Genomic DNA, 21257 nt, shown 5'->3' on the forward strand with positions numbered 1-21257 from the left:
CAGTGAGATGTTTATGGAACATTGACGGAGGCGGGAGTATCCCGAGAAAACTTCGCTGGGCAAAAATTGTGATTAGCGCCATACCATGCATGTTTTATTTTGCACCCGTGTACTTTATATGAAAACTGTTAAGTGCGATTTTATCTAAGCCTGAAAACTTACCAGAGTTTAAGTGTACTTATAATTCAACGGCCTCTATGTGAGCATGCCGCGCAAACTCGCTATAAACTGAGTAATAAGGTTCGTCATTGTATACATGATTATTGGCAATGAGTGGAATCAAAATAATAGTAGTTAATAAAATGCCTTTTTTTTATTTGTAGTGGAAAAAAAAAACTTGTCGGCTCATTCCGCTTCACGTTCAGCCCGGCACCCGGGAGAGGCTCTACATCGTGGCATCGTCCGCCACGTTTCCCACTTGTGAAGATCCCGTGCTGCCTCGGCAGCTAGCTCCGAGGAGACGCAGGCGACGCAACCAAGGACAGTCGCGTGTTAATATCGCGGGAACCGTCGCATGATCCCCACCCCTTCTTTATTGGAGCCGGCACCTGTCGCGGGCCCTTAGTCGGGCAATACATTACCTCGAGGGGAGGGGCTGGGAGGTCGGGGGGGATGAAAGAAAACAGGGCTATCTGCAGAGGGCGAGCAGCCCGGCTAACAGGGGCGGCCATTTGTCAAGGGACCTCCATACATCAAGCTCCCCTCCCGCGCTGCCTCGCCGGGGAGGGAGTCATGTGCGGAAAAGATAACGCGGCTACGTGCCGCCGTATCTAAAGAGGCGGTTTGCCGGGACCGGCGAGGTCCGCGGTTCGGGCAGGCGGACCCACCTGTCTCTGTCCCGCCGACCCGCTGTTTGCTCACCCCTGGCCGGGCGCGCTGCGTCGCAACAATGTTCATCTTACATTGGCGAAGAACACTGCTCACAAATCATCCTGGGATCTTCATCAACTAATCATTATCTTTGTGAATTTACGGGTTCAAAGTTACTTACTTTGAGTATGAATCCACGAGTTATCTCGCTCTAGTCTGTACGATAAACAGGTTAAGACTCATGCAAGACACACTTCTTTCATCCAGTTATCTGAAATTACGAAGAACTCTTCGTTTATAATTGATGTGAATTCTTTGTCGAAAAGTCCGTAAATGGGAAGGGTGGGTGTTGGGGTGATCCTAGTTCGATTCCCGGTGGGGTAGGGCCTGACTGTTCTGTCAGTGGGTAAACCACGAATGTATAAGTATGTGACTGTTACTAAACTTGAAGTCACTCTGGTTAACAATTGGTAAGCAAACAAAAAATACATCTTCCCAGAGGCTACTGCTGGAAGTTAATTTAATATCTTGAAAGTAGCCTGCTAGGAAGAATCATGTAGTGAGTATCGTTACACAAAGCTGGTAATAAAAAATCAGCCAGGAACTAACATTAAATTCCATTATAATCACAAGTGTTTGGCTATTATCACATAAAAAACACCACACATACCAACTCCTTAACTTCTTACATCGTTGGGTAAATATGGTGGACTTTCTCGGGATACTTCCGTGGCGTATTCCTTCACTGATTCATCTCAAAGTTTCAAACTTGATTCATCTATAATATTATCGATATCGATGAGACTTGTCATAATTCATTTATTCAAGAGGCGATTGAGCCAGTACAACTATACTCCCCATTCTCCTTAATATCTAATTAGCATAGGCTCACCATTATTTAGAGTGAAAAATGAAGTACATTTATATATGTGGCAAAGCTTTGGTGCCTTAGGTACTTTGAATATATGTTCTGGAAATGCTCAATGAATACATTTAGATGTATGCTTGCATATTTAATATTTTAATATGCCTAACATAGCTACATACGTTTTATACACATGTATATTTGTAACAGATATGTGCACGGCATACTTAATATATAGTTGTCTAAATATCACATTCACTTGAACTGTGTTAACATGAAATCATTGGTTTTCTCCGTATGCACCTGGCTATTATTATTATTATGGTGAGATTTCTGTTGGCTTTCTCCGTGAACTCCTGATTATTTATGGCAAAATTGGTTGGATTTCTCGAAGTGCTTCTGGTTATTTCTGAAATAACAATCGCTGTATGTATGTGTGGCATTATAACACATGGAATGCAGCATGTGGCAAAATGTGACGACATCTGTTGTTGAAAAGCAGAACTACTTAAACATGAATCTTTCGAAATTAAAAATTAACTCTCGCTGATGGAATTTTCAAATTCGTATTTAAATATCTGTTCCTAATTTAAAATCTCAGTTTGCATCTGGCATTAGTCGCAGAAGCTAACATGGATATTGGTTCGTTGCCTGCAGCTGTATTGGAAGGACACCGCTGTAGATACTGCAGCAAGAAATTTGTTCTGAGAATAATGATTGTGTTAAAAACCCACTACGAAAAATATTAAACTGGTTGTTTACAAGAATTGATAGGTTAAAAAGACACGGCAGAACATGTAAAGCCAAGTATACTTACGGGATAGAGGACATCAATAAAGCCACTACACAAAGGAAGAGTGTGCTGCGAGATATAAATTATTTTCCTTGTATTGAACGTGATTATGATCATAGCTCTCTCTCTCTCTCGACAAAGTACTTAAATTGAAGGATGCTGACGATTTAAGGAAGGCTGAAACCAATGGAAGTATCATCACCGTGTAAAGTGAGAATATACATTCAAGCCCATATAAAGTAGATCCTCCATACTTTGGAATAATGATGGTCACTTAAAAAATGCTTTTAGACAATGAAGAAGCTTCAACGTCAACGATTTCGAATTCTTACAGTAATCTGGGTAAAGACGCTGACTTCTACGATAATGGTGACAGTGACTTTAGGCTGACGATAAAACAGAAGACTTAAGAAATCTTGAAAATATTAATAATAAACATTCCGGGAAAATGATGGAAGCAGAAGAGACATATTGGTCGATCGCCTGAGACTACTACTGACATCGATTAGTGGAGGAAACTACTCACACATCAACAAAGTAGCCTTCATACTCAAAGAACTGAGAGATGTTGTCTACACTCAATAGCTAATGCATGTTTTACCTACATGTGTTTTAATTAAAATACTAAATTATATTTTGGATTTAAAATAATTGTTTTATTTCTCTAAATATGATTTCTAAGATTGAGTTCTCGTAATACCACTTACCTTTTTGAAAGTGCTTCCAAATGTGCTTAATTTTTTTAATGTGCTTCCCCTTCGTCGAATTACTTCCTTTTCGTAGATTGTAATTCCAATTGTGCTTCATTTTTATTATGCTTCCGATCGTGTATTATTTTTTGATTGTGCTTCCAAATGTGCTTCATTTTTAACGTGCTTTCATTGAGCTTCCTTTTTTAATGTGCTTCCAATTGTGCTTCCTCTTAGTCCAATGTTCTTCAGTTTGTGTTTCTTCTTTTTTATTGATCTTCCAATTGTGATTCCTTTTCGCTGGTGTTACTTCCCTTTCGTTGATTGTGCTTCCTTTTGTGATTTTGCTTCCTTTTATGCTTTATTTTTTTATTGTGCTTCCATTGTGCTTCCTTTCGCTTATTGTGCTTCTAATTGGGTTTCCTTTTCGTTGATTGTGCTTCTGATTGTGCTTCCTTTTTTGATTTTCTTCTAATTGCGCTCTCTTTTCATTGATTGTGCTTCCGATTGTGCTTACTTTTCGTTGATTGTGCATCTAAATGTGCTTCCAATTAGTTAATTTTAAAATGTGTTTTGTGTGTATGTGCTTTCTTTTTTAAAAGTGTTTTGTTTTTGTGTATGTGCTTCCTTTTTTTAATGTTCATCGACAAGACTCTGTAGTCAGTCCATGATTGGCCTAGTGGTTCAGAGATGCTTGGCCTAAACGCCTGACATTGGACATGGTCGGTTTAAAATGTTCGTCGAGTATTATCGAAAAATACCTCTTGGTTCGGAGAAGCTTAGCTTATACGCCTAACATTGTACAAGACCTAGTTGGAATTTATTATAAGTATTAAATAATTAGACTTCCATGGTAGGCACTGCGACAACGTATTTATTTCGTCGGACAGGTATCTTGTATAGTTTAGTTTTCTGTAAAGATAATGATTAATAAACTCCACGAAAAGTAATGGGTAACAGAATTTAAATTTATTTTTAACTTTTGTTACTCTTATCACTGGCTGATAATCTAACTATGGACGGAAATATTTAAGTCAATATTACATTAATAGACGATTTTTTCAATGATAATTAGAATTTTTTCCGAATTTGTATGTTAATTATTAAAATTTTCAAGATGACGGCCAATATGTTATCATCGACTTACTGGAGGCTTGTAGACTAGGAACCTAAGCTGCTTTTTAGGATTTTTCGCCATATTTTATTGAATAAATATGTTTTTAACCTAAAATTACCTTTTTGTTTGCATCGTCCAAGGATCGAACGAGGACGGATATCAATCGAATCAATAAGTAAATTACCTGCTGAATATTTTATGATTTTTACTTTTTTCCCTGAATTTATGGCTCAATAACTACAGATTTTCAATATGGCAGCCAAGACGACTGACAAGATGGTGGATGCAACGATAGTAAATACTACTGCACTCTAGCGGGTAAAAATTAAATCAATATGATGACAGCGCACTCTAGTAGAAGGCATGTGTAGCCTACTACGTAACACTAGTGCTCCTTGTATCGATTACTAAAATCAAGATGGCGGCGATGTGTGTTAACTAGCGCTCTTGGTAGCAAGTATTGAAAATAAATGTGGCAGCAACGTCCCCTAGCAAGTTTAGCTATTATACCTTCAAATTAAAATAAAAATTACAAGTTCGGATGTGTGGAATTGTTTTTGTAACCCTTATTTAATTTTTGTTCTGGTAAATGTCTCGATGGTCGTGTGGTCAAAGGCATAGGTTTTCCAACCCAGAGGTCCGAGCTATCATGGTTAGAGTAACTCCGGTTCCATTGCATTATGTATAAAAATAATTTTAGTGTGTCGATAAGCACCACAACAACATTGACAAGTAATGGAACATCGACTTCATGTGCATGAGACAGGCGATGTTGGTTCTCTCTAGGAATAAACAGCAAAAACAAAGATTTATGTATCCTAGATGGCGGCCTCCAGCAGAACAGAAAAAACGAAGATGGTGGTCGTGACATCATCCAAGATGGTGGTCTCCAGCAGACGACAACCAGTTGGCGGCTATGTCGTCAGAATATAAAAAAGTGGCATCACAGCCAAGATGGCGGACATGTAATTAAAATTAAAGATGGGATTGTAACGAAAATTGCAACGTTTTTAGAATATAAAATGGTGGCCTTAACGAAAATCGCAACGTTTCTATAATCCAAGTTGGCTGAAAGTTCTAGAATCCAAAATGGCGGCAACACAATTGCCGTATTACAAAATGGTGAAAGTCAAAATGGCGGATCCTAAATTGTCATCGGGTCAATATTCAAGGTCAAGGTCATCCAATATGGCAGCCGTGACGTCACAATTTATTATGGCGGACATCGGCTCCAGATCCTTACTCCTAATTCTGTAGCAGGAGCGCCTTGCAGCTAACAAATATATATATATATATATATATATATATATATATATATATATATATATATACTAATTGTACATATTCCAAGGATTTGCAAGTTAGTAAAAGGGCTGTGTGGAATTTGTAATAGACATTCGTTCATTATCACTTAACACTCTGTATGCACTCTGCGCTAGATGTTTCCCCTTATGCCTCACACCTGTCATCTTTGACAAGGGGAGGGTTTATAAGTGAATTAAACAGATGTGTATTTGGTAGCTGCAACCATTAGTTAAATGTTTCTTTTTTATTTGAATTCTAATGAATTGGTCATGTTTTACCCCTATATAAATATAAATGTGAGTCTTTCATTACTGATCGTAGTCAACAAAAATTAACGAATTACAGGTCAACACAACTAAGTAAAAATACTCACATGACAAAGAAACACAAAGGCTTTTTATTGCTTGCATTACTTAAAAATATATAGATTTCCTTGGAGTGAATTAATTTTTTTTGTGCAAAGATCACGTCAAAAATCCAATTCCAATCGGCTCTTACGAAAGCAAATGTGTAAACTCTATATAACGTCACTTGATTTAACGACAAACTCCTTAAAACGTCGAAATTGCTTGCCTTTGGTTGGTTTACCTTGTTTTCTATACAATAATACACTCCATATAGCATCACGCTCACTCTATTTAACGACAACAATACGGCATTATAAATCATTAAGCAGTACTTTCTTAGTTGCCGAAGTTGATAAGAACTGCAGCTGTGTTCGTTCTTTTGTTTGCTGTTTTGTTGTATTATCTAGCACGTGTTTACTTCGACTGACGTACCGGAGATTCGATGAAATTTTGTCTTTTTTTTTTGTATGATGAACTTGCACATGTTTACCTCGGTCACTAGACTTTTGTCAAGTTGTTACACGTTATCATTTTCGCAGTTGCTTACAGACTTTCGAACTGTAAACATGGCAAGTAAACGAAAATCTTTGTGTATTGACTAAAAAGTTAAGTTTTATTAAGCACTTGATGCAGCGAAACTATTAGAAAAATACTTTTTTATATAATCAAGCTGATCCAGCAGTGTCTCAAGATATCAGTAAAATACATAAGAAAATACATTAAAAATATTGGAGCAGCAAAAAACATAAGATAAAGATAACAGACTATATGCAATAAGTGTTTTTTGTGAATATTAATGTTCGTGTGTAAAATGTGTACTATATTAGTAAATACATATTATAGAATAGTAAAATGATAACTTTTGTTTCTCTCCATTTAACGACCACTCTTTTTAACGCCGAACAATGCTCAGTCGTGTCGTTATATAGAGTTTACACTGTAAATAACATTTAGGTAAAATAACTACAACTCCGATGGAAGTTGATGTATGTGTATGTAGCAAATCACATGTTTAATATAACATTTATTTAGTACGAAATCACTCACCGTGGCTAAAAGTAGAAGAAAAATTGTTGTACATCTAAAACCAATACAACTTTGGCTCTATTTGATGTAAATTGGGTTCCCGTTAAGAGCACGTTGCGCGGTGCGCCATTAATGTACTTGAATTATTGTTCTCCACAGTGCAGGTCCGCTGGTAATTTACCAAATACCGCGGTCATTCGTTCCAATCACCATTCACCACATTGCTTTAATGCACCGCCACGAGAGCATTAGACCTAAACTCTTATATCCCTTGCTCCGCTGATTTGTACTTAAATTATAACAAATCACGTTTTCAGTAGGCTACTACAGGATTTAAAGCTCATTAATCCTATACACGCGTTAGCCGATCGCGGTTTATAACCTTTTTGCATTATCTTAGATTTTATATTATAACTGCATTACTTCATGTTGCTTCTCTCTAACCTTAATAAGAACGCAGATTGGTTTTGCATACAAATGGTTTATAAAGTATCGCTGGAATTTTAATTCAATATGTCTGTAAGCGTATAACATACGCATGCCGAATATTCTCAAACTGAAACAACCGCACAAAAATTACATCGTTCCTTTTGCATGCAGTTTGATGTGGCGTCATTTTTTTATACTTCAGACATCTTCTCTTGTTCTTACTAAACGCAACCAAACAACGCTTTAAAGCCAAGTTGTTTTTTTTTTCTTTCATTTTCTTTTACATTATTGTGAATTATTAGCTTTTCCTGTTAATTTATTCATTATCTCTCTTTAATTTGTTGTTTGGTATCAAATAATTTCAGTAGATATTTACGGAACGCTGGCCACCGTTTTGTATTTCCGTGGCCTTGACCTAGACTGTTTATTTCGAAATTTATGACCTTGAAATGTGATCCTTCGGGTAAAATTTCACATCCCGGAGTATATTTGACATCTCGATTAAATTTTTTTAACCCAAACATCTCAAAAAAGAGTTATTTTATTTCAAAATTAAAAATTTATTTACTAAAAAACTATCTACAATAACATATAAAAGAAAAGAAGCTGTTCACAGTTTGATTTTTGACGTGACTAAGCATGTAATTTTGGTTAAAGATTTTTTATTAACATTAATTACATGAAATTATGTAGAACCCCCCAATAGTGGGCGATTCGATTCCTCATAAATGAGCTCATAAAAATTTTCGCAGAGCAACCTTTCACAAATCGTAACACTAAGCAAACTGGCTCTCACCACTACTACCAAAACTAATGTTACTTCCGCCAGTGCGACATCTCTTATCGTTCGCTAGAGTATACTGGCTTCGGTCGCTATCTTGCTTCACTTGATATCCGCTAGAGAACAGATCATAGCGTGGTTTTGTGTGACGAGCTATTAGAATCTTTAGGATGGAAATCTAAAGGAGGAAGTCCCTAACTGATGGCTGGGTGTTTGGCACCTGATAACTTCTGATTCTTCATGTATGTGAAACGTTGCTCTGCTGGAGGACTTTTAAAGTGACGTTATTTTTACGACGATGCATATTTTGGGACAAGGTGAATGCGATAAACCTGAGGTAATATTAAAAAGTGTGTCACTGAATCTTTTAAAACCATAATATAGGTCAATTTGAGAAATAAAACATCATATAAATGAATTTTAGCTCAAATATGTTTTTTTTCCCTTTATATTCAAACTCTAAAGAAAGAAATTTTAGTACGTTAGTAATAAAAAACTGAAACCAAGTGGAAAGTAAACATATTTTATGTTCAATTGATAATGCACTTCTTCATACCTCACTTTAAAGTTTCTTACATATGCTTGAAACACACGAACTTTGGTGATTTTTTTTTGCTTCAGTACAATGTGGTCTGTACCTCTATAATGTCACTTGTTTGTCGAAAAAAGTAATGGAAATATTTCAATAATATTCTGTCGAATGTCTTAATAAAATAAACTTCATTTATAAAACAACAATAAAACGTAAATCTTACATAAAAAGAATTTGAGCTAAGAATAAAATCATAAAATCTTGTTTATATAGAAATAAGTTTTCAAATTTACGTTTTTATATTTTTTTTGCTTAATTTTTACTGCTACTGGTTACTTCACTATAGATTTTTTTCTAAGAAAAATTGAGTGACTTCAATTTTGTGGAAAAATTCTCAAAAATCCTTATACAATTGAAAAGCACCTAGACGACTACAGAGTCGCCATTCCCTCCACGCAGCATCCACCACGCGAGAACAAGGTCAGTGTCTAGCGAACTGGCGTCAGATACTGCATCTACGAGTCGCGGTTTTAATGACGTAGTCAGTTCAAGAGACGTGTGCAATGCATAAAAAAGGAGGTAGGATTCAGTTTAATGGTAATGAATTCCGTGATCTCATTACATTAAAATGTTTTGTAAATCAGTAAGTGTTTCGAGTGAGTAATCATGCGTACTGCAAACAACGTGGTAAATAAGTGTCTGGTAATGAAACTTTGTTTTGTGATTTGGTAAAATATTTACACAATGTGAATTTATTTTTATTTATTTATTGTCCAATATAATAAACTTTTTTTAGTGAACGAAGTTTGATTACTTTTAACTCAATTAGCTTGCCGTGATATAGCTGTCACGTCGCGTTCCGAAAATACCGGGAAATAATTGTGCCAGCTCCAGGGAGCCGAAGTGATTGTTTTCCTTCTTCCACGCCTTTTCTCCGTTTGAAGCCTGCTGACGCGGACTGATGACTCCCGGAGTCGAACCCCCTCCCCCCCAGTTCCACCCTCTCCCCCATTTTTAGTCACACGATTCCGTCCCCCCGCCCCCTCCCCCGCCCTGGAACGACCACGTGGAGTCACGTGACGTGCAGCGCAGGCACCCGGCGGTGAAAGCCCGTGTGCCATCGCGTCTGGCTGATGGCGTGAAATATGGCGAGCTCTCCTCCCTCTCTGCCGTCACCAGCGCCGGCAGGCAGCGCGGCGTCTCCCTCGCCCCCGCGTCGCGACGCCATCTTGACAGTGACGTACTGCCTACCTCCGCCCTTCCTCCCCCTCGCAACCCCTTCCCCGCGGCCTCGTTCCTCGCTGCAGCCGCGGCAATGTTTAAATTTTCTCGAAGCGAAGCCTGGCAATAAAAAAAAATAAAATAAAAAGAGAGAGAGAATAGGGAAATTTTTGTTCCAGCATTCACCCCTTCTCCCCTCCCCCCGAAACCCCCTTGTGAGCCGGAGCGTTCTAAATTCCAGTCCGCGGTGCCCGGGTAAAAAATGTGGGAGGCTCTGTTCTTATTTCATTTCGCCCTCGTGGTTACCAGTAAAAATGTTTCGTCGCGCGGCGTGAATCTAAGAGACAAAATTCACTGCGTGGAAGTTCCAACAAGTGAACCTGAAAAAAAAAGGACCAGAACTTCGGATCCGTAGCGTGGAGAATAAATTAGAAAACTAGAGCAGAATTGGTGAGTGCTACGAGAATAACTTGTTATTAAAATAACTTGGCATCTCCGAATTTATTCGGAGGTGTTTCAAAAATAATAATGAGCAGTCAAAATGTTTTAATAAATAAAATAATACACATATTATAGTAATTATTTTAAATAAAGCTATGCAAACTATGCTACAACAGATGTTTTACAATTACACAGGAAATATGTGCTTCACAAACGCACAAAGCATAAGGTTTACGCGTAAGATTTCAACAAAATAAATAATTTTGAAACAGCCTACTAAAAATGTATTCTTGTAAAGCACCGAATAAATATAAATCCAAGCGTTATCGAATCTATACAGTACTGTCTGCAACAACTATTGGGTGTACACGGTAATCACAAATTTTTATTGGAGGGAAAGCAACCAAAATTTAGTCACAAATTTGACAGCTCTTAGAAGAAGTCTACAAATTATTCTGCCAAATTTCTGTCTACAGTGTTGGTAAGCACCGTCATGTTGTTGTCCGTGTTTGTAAACAAACATTGTGTTATTTTACAGGTGATAATTGAGAATTGGTACCACTTTGAAAAGTCAAATTTGAGACAAGTTGAAGGGCACAGAATTTAGCATGTATGCTGTCCATTAAGTGTGTTTTTTTTGTGAGGAATTTAATAAAAAAATATTTTGGCTATAAGTCTGAACTAAAATTTAAAATTTATAATACCCGTAAATTTATGACATTTCCATTCTTAATACACTGGATAGTTGATTATGCTTGTTAGCATAGCTGAGTGTAAATTTAATAAGTGACAGTACTAAATAAGCTCGAGGGTACAGTTATAGTTTAAAATTTTTACACTACCAGCGAAACTGATATATGATTATATATATACTTTATAAAAATGCCAAGGACCGTGCGTGAAACCTAAGTAAGTCCAAACAAATATTTTTGAACTGCGTATTATATTTTTTCACCTCTAATTAAGATTTAAAATCTAAATACAGACCCTAAAGTAAACATTTTTTTTTGCAAGGAGATATCATGCAAATATTTGCTTTAATATTGCACGTCTAAAGAGTATTTTTATTTCTCAGTATATTTATTTAGTCTATACAGTTGAAACTGTTGATTTTAAATTATCAGCATGGATATGACTGGAACGTATGAATTTATATAACGTCATTAACTTGAACTTAATTGTTAACCGACTCCACTAGCATCCATTAGAACTTATTACCGCATAATGACGTTTCTGAAATTCAAACATTATGGTAACAATTAATTTTACCTACCAAAAATTGAGTCTTTGTTTATATTTTGAATTGTACAAAAATGTGATATCAGGGCAAGGTAAAGTCCAGCAGAGGCTGTACAAAGGAAGACAAAGGATAAGAGGAGAAACGGCGGCGAGGGGAAAGTGCTGCTCGCCGTCGCCAGCCAAGTTATCCGCCCTTTCACACTCTCCCCTCCCGCCATTCCTTCTCCTAGCCGGTCTCAGTTATTCCCGTGACACGGCGTGACTGCGCGATCGGGCGCGCTCAATCTCCTCGGGGAGGGGAAAGGGGGCGCTCGATACGGGAAAAGGAACCGCATTACGAACATTTCCCCCCTCCACCCGACGGTTTCTCCCTCGCCACATCATCCTCGACTCACACCCGTCTCGGCGCCGATCCCTCGGTGCAAATTGTTTCTCCTCCGTCCCAGAGCTCACAAGGAAGCCCCCCTTCATCCCTACCCGCCACCCCACCTCCGCGACACCCGGATCACCCGTCCGTCCAAACAAAACACTCGGGCCGATGACATTCCTCGCCGCCGGCACGCGCACAATAGCTGTCATATCCCCTCCACCGGCTTCCTGGTCCCCCCTCCCTCCACACGCCTTCATTGTCTATACTCTAGGTGGGAAGTCTTCCCCTCCCCCCCTTTAGGCACGAACATTCCCAAAGAGCTCGTCGCTCGTGTGATGATTCATAAATATTCACGATTTTAGAGTGGTTTAAAACTTCGATGACCTAACCTAACCATACTTTCATTGTAGTTACGATTACCTAGACGTGCGAATGCCTACTGTAATATCACATTATCACAGAGTACTGAAACTGTTCTGATTAAGTTTGTTTACGTTTTGCATTACCGTTGCCCTAGCGACAACAACGTTCTCAGGATGTTTGTTTAGAAACTGGTTTTGTTTATAAACCGTATTTAATGACTTTTGAGAACGTTGACACTATAAATGTTATTAAAATGATTATGTTATGAACATTTTCAGTCGTTATTTCAATTTCTTTTTGATTTCTCGGACGGTGATTCGTGAATGGTTGAGGTTTGCCGGCACCTGTAACGAAGCGCCTGGCGCCGAGGATGATGAGAAATGGAACGTTTCCACAGCTTGGTCCATTGAGATTGGCCGTCAAGAGGTCCTGGTGGTAGGACGTGTGCGGCGCGATCTCGGTATTGTGTCGAATCGCGATACTCCCACGAACATTTTGTGCTAAAAATCGTAGCGAAATTATACCGCAAACGCTTACAGTGTATTGATTTGTAACTGTTCCAGAGACAGCACCAGGTAGGCCATGATGGAAAGGTTCGTTGGCTCAAATCCTTCTAGTTTTACGTTATTATTGGACTATATAATTTTATTATTGCTTTCAAATGAGGTATTGGTGACTATCAATTTTAAACCTCATAAAAACATGGGACAATAATGGCAGTAGACAAATAAAAACACACTATGTAGTTATGTTGTTTGGAAAACTGCAAATATTTTTAATAACTTTATCCCTCACTGTTAGACAAATATCCCACATAAATAAATTCAACTTTAGTACAACAATCAGGCCGTTTGGGTTTCAGAATAAAAACTGTGGCAGTGGTAGATTAGCTTATCAGATCATCCTTAAATTCGTAATATCCGGAGGTATGTAGGGCACACACATAAACCAAAAGTTCGTTAGTCCTGATAGATTTTAAGTCACCAAATATTTTCACCACTTGAAAGTTTTATTTTAACTGGTTAGTCTATTTATAATGCGCCGGCTAGCTATTTCAGGGTGAGCAGATAACTTTAAAAACAAGACACCTGGGGTTAGACGATATAATGAAGTTTGTAATAAATTAAAAAAAAATTAATGTTTATAAAAATTATGTCACGAATTTCTATTAAGTTCTTTAGGCAATGAAAGTTCATTTGTCTATAGGGTCATAAAAATCAGATGTGTGTTTTGGGTAGCGGTGACAATTAGGGAAATTAACAAGCGCCACAATGGCGTGACTTACGGTATCGGCGACAATCGCAGTTTCTATCCACAATTTAAAAAAAATGTTTACATGTTTTCCTAAAACATTTTCTACACACGTAGCTTTGCACATCTACTTGTCGTAGATACACACAATCCTATTTACTTTAAAATTTTATATTTATTTAGCAAACTTTATTGGCTCTAACTTCGAGCGTCCTTCGGTCTTCAAAAAGTCCCGAACATTCTTTCGATCGTTGCCAGCAGGTTCAAAAACGTCCGTATGGCCCATTACTATTGGCCCGTACGAATCGTAAGATTTAAACTTTAAGTCCAAAACAATTACACGCAATTACAACAATAACCGAAATATTAAATTTTTTCAAAAATAAAACTTAACCAAGGAAAAATACGTGTTATTAAATGTTGTAATAAAAATAAGTTTTTAAATGTATTGTTGCAATGACTCGGTCCACAGAGTCATAGAGAGCATTCACATTGATAGATGTTTTGTGTTTATAATCAAATAAAATTGACACTCGATACTGTTTTGTAATGATTCACAATATTAAATTAAATGTTTGCAAACGTAAATATAAACAAACAATCTGGGCCTATGTTTCTGCACATCCTAGTGACGCCAACGCATTTTAGGCCTTATTGCTCTTTTGTAACAGTGTGATATGTTGTTCGTTACACGGTCAATAGTGCAAGTTATTATGTGTAAAAATGGTTTTATGCCCCGTGGCTTCATTATTTATGATTACAACATATATACATATGCAAACAAACCTGAACATCCAAGCCAGTAGTACAGAGTGTACTGATTTGTGTAATACCGATTTGGAACTAGTCTGAAACTTTTGAAGATACCCTGAGATACTTATTTATTTGAAAAATGTGAGATTTAAAGTGAAACATAAACTTTTGGTAGCTAACTGTGCCCAACCTATTCGGAAATATTTATATTTTGCCTGTTTTGTTTATTCGTCTTAACCATTTTATTTTCTCAGAGAAATAAGATATTGGTCGTTAGCATAACCGTGTGTTTTTTATTTGAACTAACAGTAATTAAAATCCAGCCTTTATTTTCCTACATAATTTTTGTTTCCATTGTGTCATCCACCCACCATTACAGTCAAAGTATTATTGTTTTACTATCCACAGTTTATTGCATTTTTTTATTACACATATTATAGTGTTTTCAGATTGATGAAAAAATGGTCATGTTAAAGCCACACACATACCACCTTTTCAGAGTGGCACTGCGGCCTACATATTTATATTTGCAGGGTTTGTCCGTAAAGTAATATGACTGGCTGCTCTACGGAGCTCCAGTTGCCCGGAGGACAGACTCCGACAGGGGGATTTGTGGTTAGGGGTCTAAACCAAGCCACGGACCTGGTGGCAGTCGCGTCTGAGCTCTGACACAGTGAGGATCACGCGTGGCACACAAGCTCTATTTCAGTTTTTGTCTGGGCAGAAAACGTCCAAATTGGAGCATTTGCTGGAGCAGAGCTAAGCGATTAAATTTTTGCTTTCACCTGGGAAAAACCGCTTCCGAGACGCTTGCCTTGGTTAAGGAGACTTACAAAGACGACGTCCTGTCAAGGGCCCAGGTTTTACGGTGGTTCAGTGAGTTCAAGAATGGACGGGAGACAGTTGAAGACATGGAGCGATCTGGACGCCCTTCAACGAACGGTATGGACGAAAATGTGGCCAAGGTAAAAAATATCCTGGACTCCGATCATCATTTGAGTGCAAGATTAATCACTGAAAAACATGAGCAAAACAACAGTTCACTAAATTATTTATGAAAATTTGAACACGCGGAAGGTTTGTGCGAAATTGGTACCAAAAGTGTTAAGTCATGAACAAAAACACCGCCTTCGTTGTGAGCGCCTACCTGGTTCAGATAGGGGTTGTAACCTTTCCGCAGCCACCGTACAGCCCAGATGTAAGTCAACCAGACTTTTTCCTGTTCCTAAAGCTCAAAAGAATCATGAAAAGTCACCGTTTCGAAGCTGTTCCCGCCATCCAACGGGCTGTCACACAGTCTCTGAAAGAGGTTACGGCAGCTGACTTCCAGGGAGCCTTTGCAGCGTGGGAATCACACTGACAATGGTGTGTTGACACCCAAGTAGACTATTTTGAGGAATTTTAACAATATTTACTGATTGGATCAATAAATTATTTTTACTAGACTTAGTCTCATTACTTTACGGCAAACCATGTGTGTGTGTGTGTGTATGTGTATATATATATAAATATATATATAACAAATACTACCAACCAACTTCCCAAGATTACAAATAAAAAATCATTTTTAATAAATTTTTATTCCCAACCTAACCATATTTGTACTTTTCAAAATAAAAATTGACTGGTGTATGTTGTGTCGCGACACGGCTGCAAGAATTTGACGTGAATACGTCCTGTAAATGGGAAATTCAAAACTAGACCAAGCGACGTCCGTCATCTTAGCTTCCTTCCTCTCCCTGCAGAGTCTAGTCAGTTCGCCACCGGCACCTTTTATTATCTAATCGTTATAATCATCGTTTCTTGCAATTCCGATCGTATTAATCCGCCATATGCCTCTACGTCATTTTTTCTCATTATCCTTCGTAATTTCGTCTCATAATTATTATGTCGTAAATGTTTTTAAAACTTCTCATTCATAATTACGCATGCGTAAACCCTGGCTATATATAAGTATGTGTGTGTGTGAGTGAGTGTGTATGTTTGTGTGTGTTTGTTGGTGAGTGAGTGTGCGTGTGTGCGTACTTTAATTCACTAATAACGATTTTTATTTTATAACGTTTCAAAATTTATCGTAGTTTCGTTACACCCTAATTTTCAAATTGGCATCGCGATTTATAAGACACACGACAAAAATAAGTTGCATGAACGCAGATAACCAGCCATCTGAGTCAGGCCTGTTTCATACATATGCGGTTCCATTCGGTTTGGTTCGTTTTCGGTTGCAACCCCTTCACACGTACACGGTTCTCATACGGATCATATTAGGTTATGTGTGCTCTTCCGTACACACAGTAGTGATCATGTAGAGAAGGGGCAAGCTGTTGCCATGTTGTTTCTCTATAGAAAAATTAGAAAACGAGGGAGGAATACTATAATTAATTGGGAACACCCTCTCATCACTTTACGGAATGAATTTGGAGTATTCTACACCATCTTCCCGAGGCTAAGAGACAATGATGACAGATATTTTAATTACTTCAGGATATATCAGGAATAAAACAGCGACAATAAAAAAAAAACAGAAACTGAATCGCGCGTGTGTAAACGCGTTGATTGCTTTCTGTTCCCTGGACACGTGTTCGTACCTCACAGAAACCTGATGCAACCTGTTCCGTGTCGAGGGAGTATTCGGTGCTCTACTCCTTCTATTACGTACCGAACAGAAACCGAAGCACCGTTCCACACTTGTCGGCAGCGACCGAAGAAGAAACGAGTGGAACATGCCTCAGGGTCTGCGAATCTCTGCTCCATGACGGCCGGAGAAGGGAGGAAAGAGGTGCATGTCTGAAGGGACGCACCACAACGCCGAAATACCACAACGCCGAACGTACAATAACGCCGAAAACCATAACGCCGAATGCCAAATTGACTACAACGCCGACAGCTAGAAAACTGCTGTGTACTACAACGCCGAATTACCACAACGCCGAAATACATTAACGCCGAAAAATGTCATTGCAGGATTGCCACAAAGGTTAGGTTAGGTAAGGTTAGCACACAAATTCATTCTTTTGCTCCTGTGCCCCCCCCCCTCCACGCAGCAACATTATTCGGTGTTACTGTATTTCGGCGTTGTGGTACACAGCAGTTTTCTAGCTGTCGGCGTTGCGGTCAATTTGGCATTCGGCATTATGGTATTCGGCGTTATTGTACTTTCGGCGTTGTGGTATTTCGGCGTTGTGGTAACGACTCCCATGTCTGACAGCAAGCTACAGGCGACTGGGTGGGGAAGACACGCCTGCGCCACCACGCTGCGACCATGCTAGTGGCTCGACCAGCAATGTCGGTTGCAAGCATGCACGCCTCCTGCCAATGTGCGTGCGCCTCCGACTGCTTCCAGAGAAGCAGGCGGTTGATGATCAGACTGAATCCCAAAGCACCTGCGTCGCACATTCATGCCTAGCGCCGCGTGGCAAGTTAACATTCTCACGGGCACACGAGTCTACACAATGCCTCAGTTCTTAAATGGCCAAACTCTGGGGATCTACTGTTCAGTTCAAAAGCAAAAAAAAAGAAGTGTAAATATTCTTCAAAATATCTCTCGTCTAGGCTTTGTTTTCCCCCATCTTTAAACTAACTGTATGAAGTCGCTATTAAGATTCCGCCATTCGAAAGAGCGTTATGTTTCTTTTTTGTTTTGTTTTCAGTATTCAAAGTAAGTTACAAAAAAATTATTCAGTTTCAGTTCAAATATTAAAAATTTTCTAAATATTTTTTTTTTATAATCTTAATAGATTTTTTAAAAATAATTCATACAACTTGTACAATTTCTTAAAAACTTTTTAAGGTACTGTAATTTACATTGGAATCCTCAGGTATGAAAGTAACCTTGTAGAAGATTTATAAAATGAAGGGAAAAGCTATAAAATGTAGTTATAATTTAATATTTTTACACAGTTAAGTGAACTAAGAGATTATGAGCAACGAAATACAGGAAAACTTTATATAAATATTGTTTCGCAGATGTTACCTATTAGTGTATTTATTCATCACTAACTTTAATATATATATATATATATATATATATATTAATTGACTTACTTAAGAAAGGTTTTTGTATTATCCTACCAATGTAGCTATAACATCATATTATATTTATATTATCAGGCTAAATATCATTATGAATTCAAATTCTCGTGTTTTGTAATATACATTAAATAATTTAATAAATTTGGCAAGGATTTTGTAAACTGGCTATGATTTGTTTACTAGAATCAGTTGAGAAAGTTTTTGTTACAAGGAAGTTATTACAACTTATTTTTACCTTGAAATTATACTAATATCACCACATCCAATGCTTTACTTTACAAGGAGTACGGATTGCTAATCTCAATAATATTGCTGTGTTAAGTTTATTTCACATGAGTCAGTGTTACTTGTCTCCCCGTTGGCACTTATACTCATAAATTATACTCAGGTGCCATACACGCTGTAGGTAGCCTTGGGTTATAACAGAATGACTAATCAAAATTGTACAAAATAATGAGCAGTGATATTTGCTAAGCGTTCATTCAAAAACTGTTTGGCTTAACGCAACACAATAAATACCCGCACCACAGTAAACTGGAAAAATAAAATAAACTGATAAAAACATGAAAAAGTTTATTTCAATCGTGAATCTCTGTTTCTTACGACACGTTCGTTAGTGATATTGTCACGATCCACCTTCAGAGGGGGGAGAGAATCGTAGCTCTTTACATAGAAACAACTCGCTTGGCATCAACTAGTCTTAACTTCATAAAATACTTTACTGTACCTAGGATCATAGGTTCGTCATCCCGTACAGGATGTCTGGTGAGAGCTGAACTAAGGAGATTTTGCAAAATAACATAATACTTAATTAAAATTATTTTATTCTTAAAGTCAAATACTCAACATCATTTTAAAGAACATTTAAATAGCGGGATTACAATTTAAAACAATAATCTCTTTACTTCCTTAACGATTGAACGACCTTACAAGAGAGAGAATGAGAGAACTTCACTAAACACTTCCCTAGTCCTTCCGAATACCTCAAATCATAATTAATACTTAAAATTAAAACAAAGATAAGTCCATACTCACATTTTCCGAAAAGCCTTTCTTGATCGATTACTTAAAACTAACGTAGGGGCCTCTCCTGCCCTTAAAATCCGAACGAACATTACATTTTAAAAAATTATAACTAAACGACTAGTGACAAGGGCCATTGCCTCCGCCCGAAAGCTTGAAGATGACTACATTATGACCTAACTTAAATTAAACGACTCGTGGCCTCTGGCGTCGGCCATAGCTTCCGCCCGAAAGCTTGAATTCCTACATCACGAACGAACTAACAACTCGTGACCACAGGTGAGACGCATAGCCTCCGCCTGAGTGAGCCTGAATTCCTACATCACGAACGAACTAACAACTCGTGACCACAGGTGAGACGCATAGCCTCCGCCTGAGTGAGCCTGAATTCCTACATCACGAACGAACTAACAACTCGTGACCACAGGTGAGACGCATAGCCTCCGCCTGAGTGAGCCTCCGCCTGAGTGAGCCCCGAGTCACCACTCACTTGCGCTTAAATTCGCGCGCCCTGCCGCGCCTAGCATAACAAAAGCTCGTTATTGAAGTCAAATTTACTAAACAACTAACTAGAACATCTGGGAAGACTACCCCCCCTCTACCCCGATGTGCAGGCCACACCGCGCGGCTTGTTACGACAGCGCGCCCCAGTAACTGCGGCCCGTGGCTGCGCCAGCGCGCGGCCAAACAAACAAACAAAATTCTGCAAGCCCGCAGAGCGCCGCGCCGGCCCCGTGCCCCAATTACATGGTCACGCCACTTGCGCTGACGAGTGAACAGAGCAGCCAGCCCAGAGTCCCGTCAGTAAAGTCCCTAAATTTGATTTCAACAACCCTGCAAAATTTCAACCCGCGACATAACCCTCCCCTCACAGAGCTCGAGCCCCATCGAGCTACCTCAAAATTACAAATTGTCTTTTTCCATTAAACCATAACTATAAATTCCTCATTTCACAAAAATAATAATTTTCTTAGTTCCTTGCTGTCTGAACATACATCTAGATTCTGCATAAGATTTATTTTAAAACAACAAGTATTCATAAAATTAAATGTAAAACTTTTATCTGGTTTGTTCTCACAGGAACCTTCAGAGGCTCGAGTTCTCAATTCTAAAAAAATTGTTCTGTTAGTGAAGCTCTCTTTACAAATTAAATTACTGTTCTTAGTTTCTCAGTATTCGTTAAACAATGTGCAAATTCTTGATAATTATTATTATTATTTTTTTTTCGGTTTCCGTTTATTACCATACTTCTTTCGTTCTTCAAAAAAAATTAAGTGTCCTTACAGTGTTTCAATTAATTAAACTCTTATCTCGTGAAGGTTGGTGCAACTCCTCGAAGTCAGTGTTGTCGAGAAGAGTAGCTCCCTGGGCTGGCCATCAGCAAACACCACTCAACTCCAACAGCTACTGGACTGGCTTCCAGGGCAGCTCACAACTTCTCCCCACATCTGCTTCGGAGTTGTGCCATCCTCATCACGAACAGATTACAATTCTGAAACATCATCAACAGGCATTACCATCACGCCTGACAAATACAAAACTAACTACTAAACTGCAATCGATGGGCAAGGATGCAAACACACAAAAAAATAAAATTAATTAATTCAACTGCTAACATAAAGTATCCCACCCTTAGCATAATCTAATCAGGCAAATAATTTGATAGGAAAAACTTAAGGAAGGGAAACATGACCTCCAATGATTTTCCCTACCTCTTGAGTCTTGATCTTCTCTATACAGCAAATAGTCCCCACGAAGTAACTGGGTTGAAGGTCAGTTCACATGACCCACCCATAACCTCTTCTACTCTTCTTTTCTTCTGGGGGCAACCACAATGCCCACCAATCTCTCTCCATGGTGCCGAACCAGC

This window comes from Bacillus rossius, chromosome 3, assembly GCF_032445375.1.
Source record: "Bacillus rossius redtenbacheri isolate Brsri chromosome 3, Brsri_v3, whole genome shotgun sequence".
NCBI classification, from domain to species: Eukaryota; Metazoa; Arthropoda; class Insecta; order Phasmatodea; family Bacillidae; genus Bacillus; species Bacillus rossius.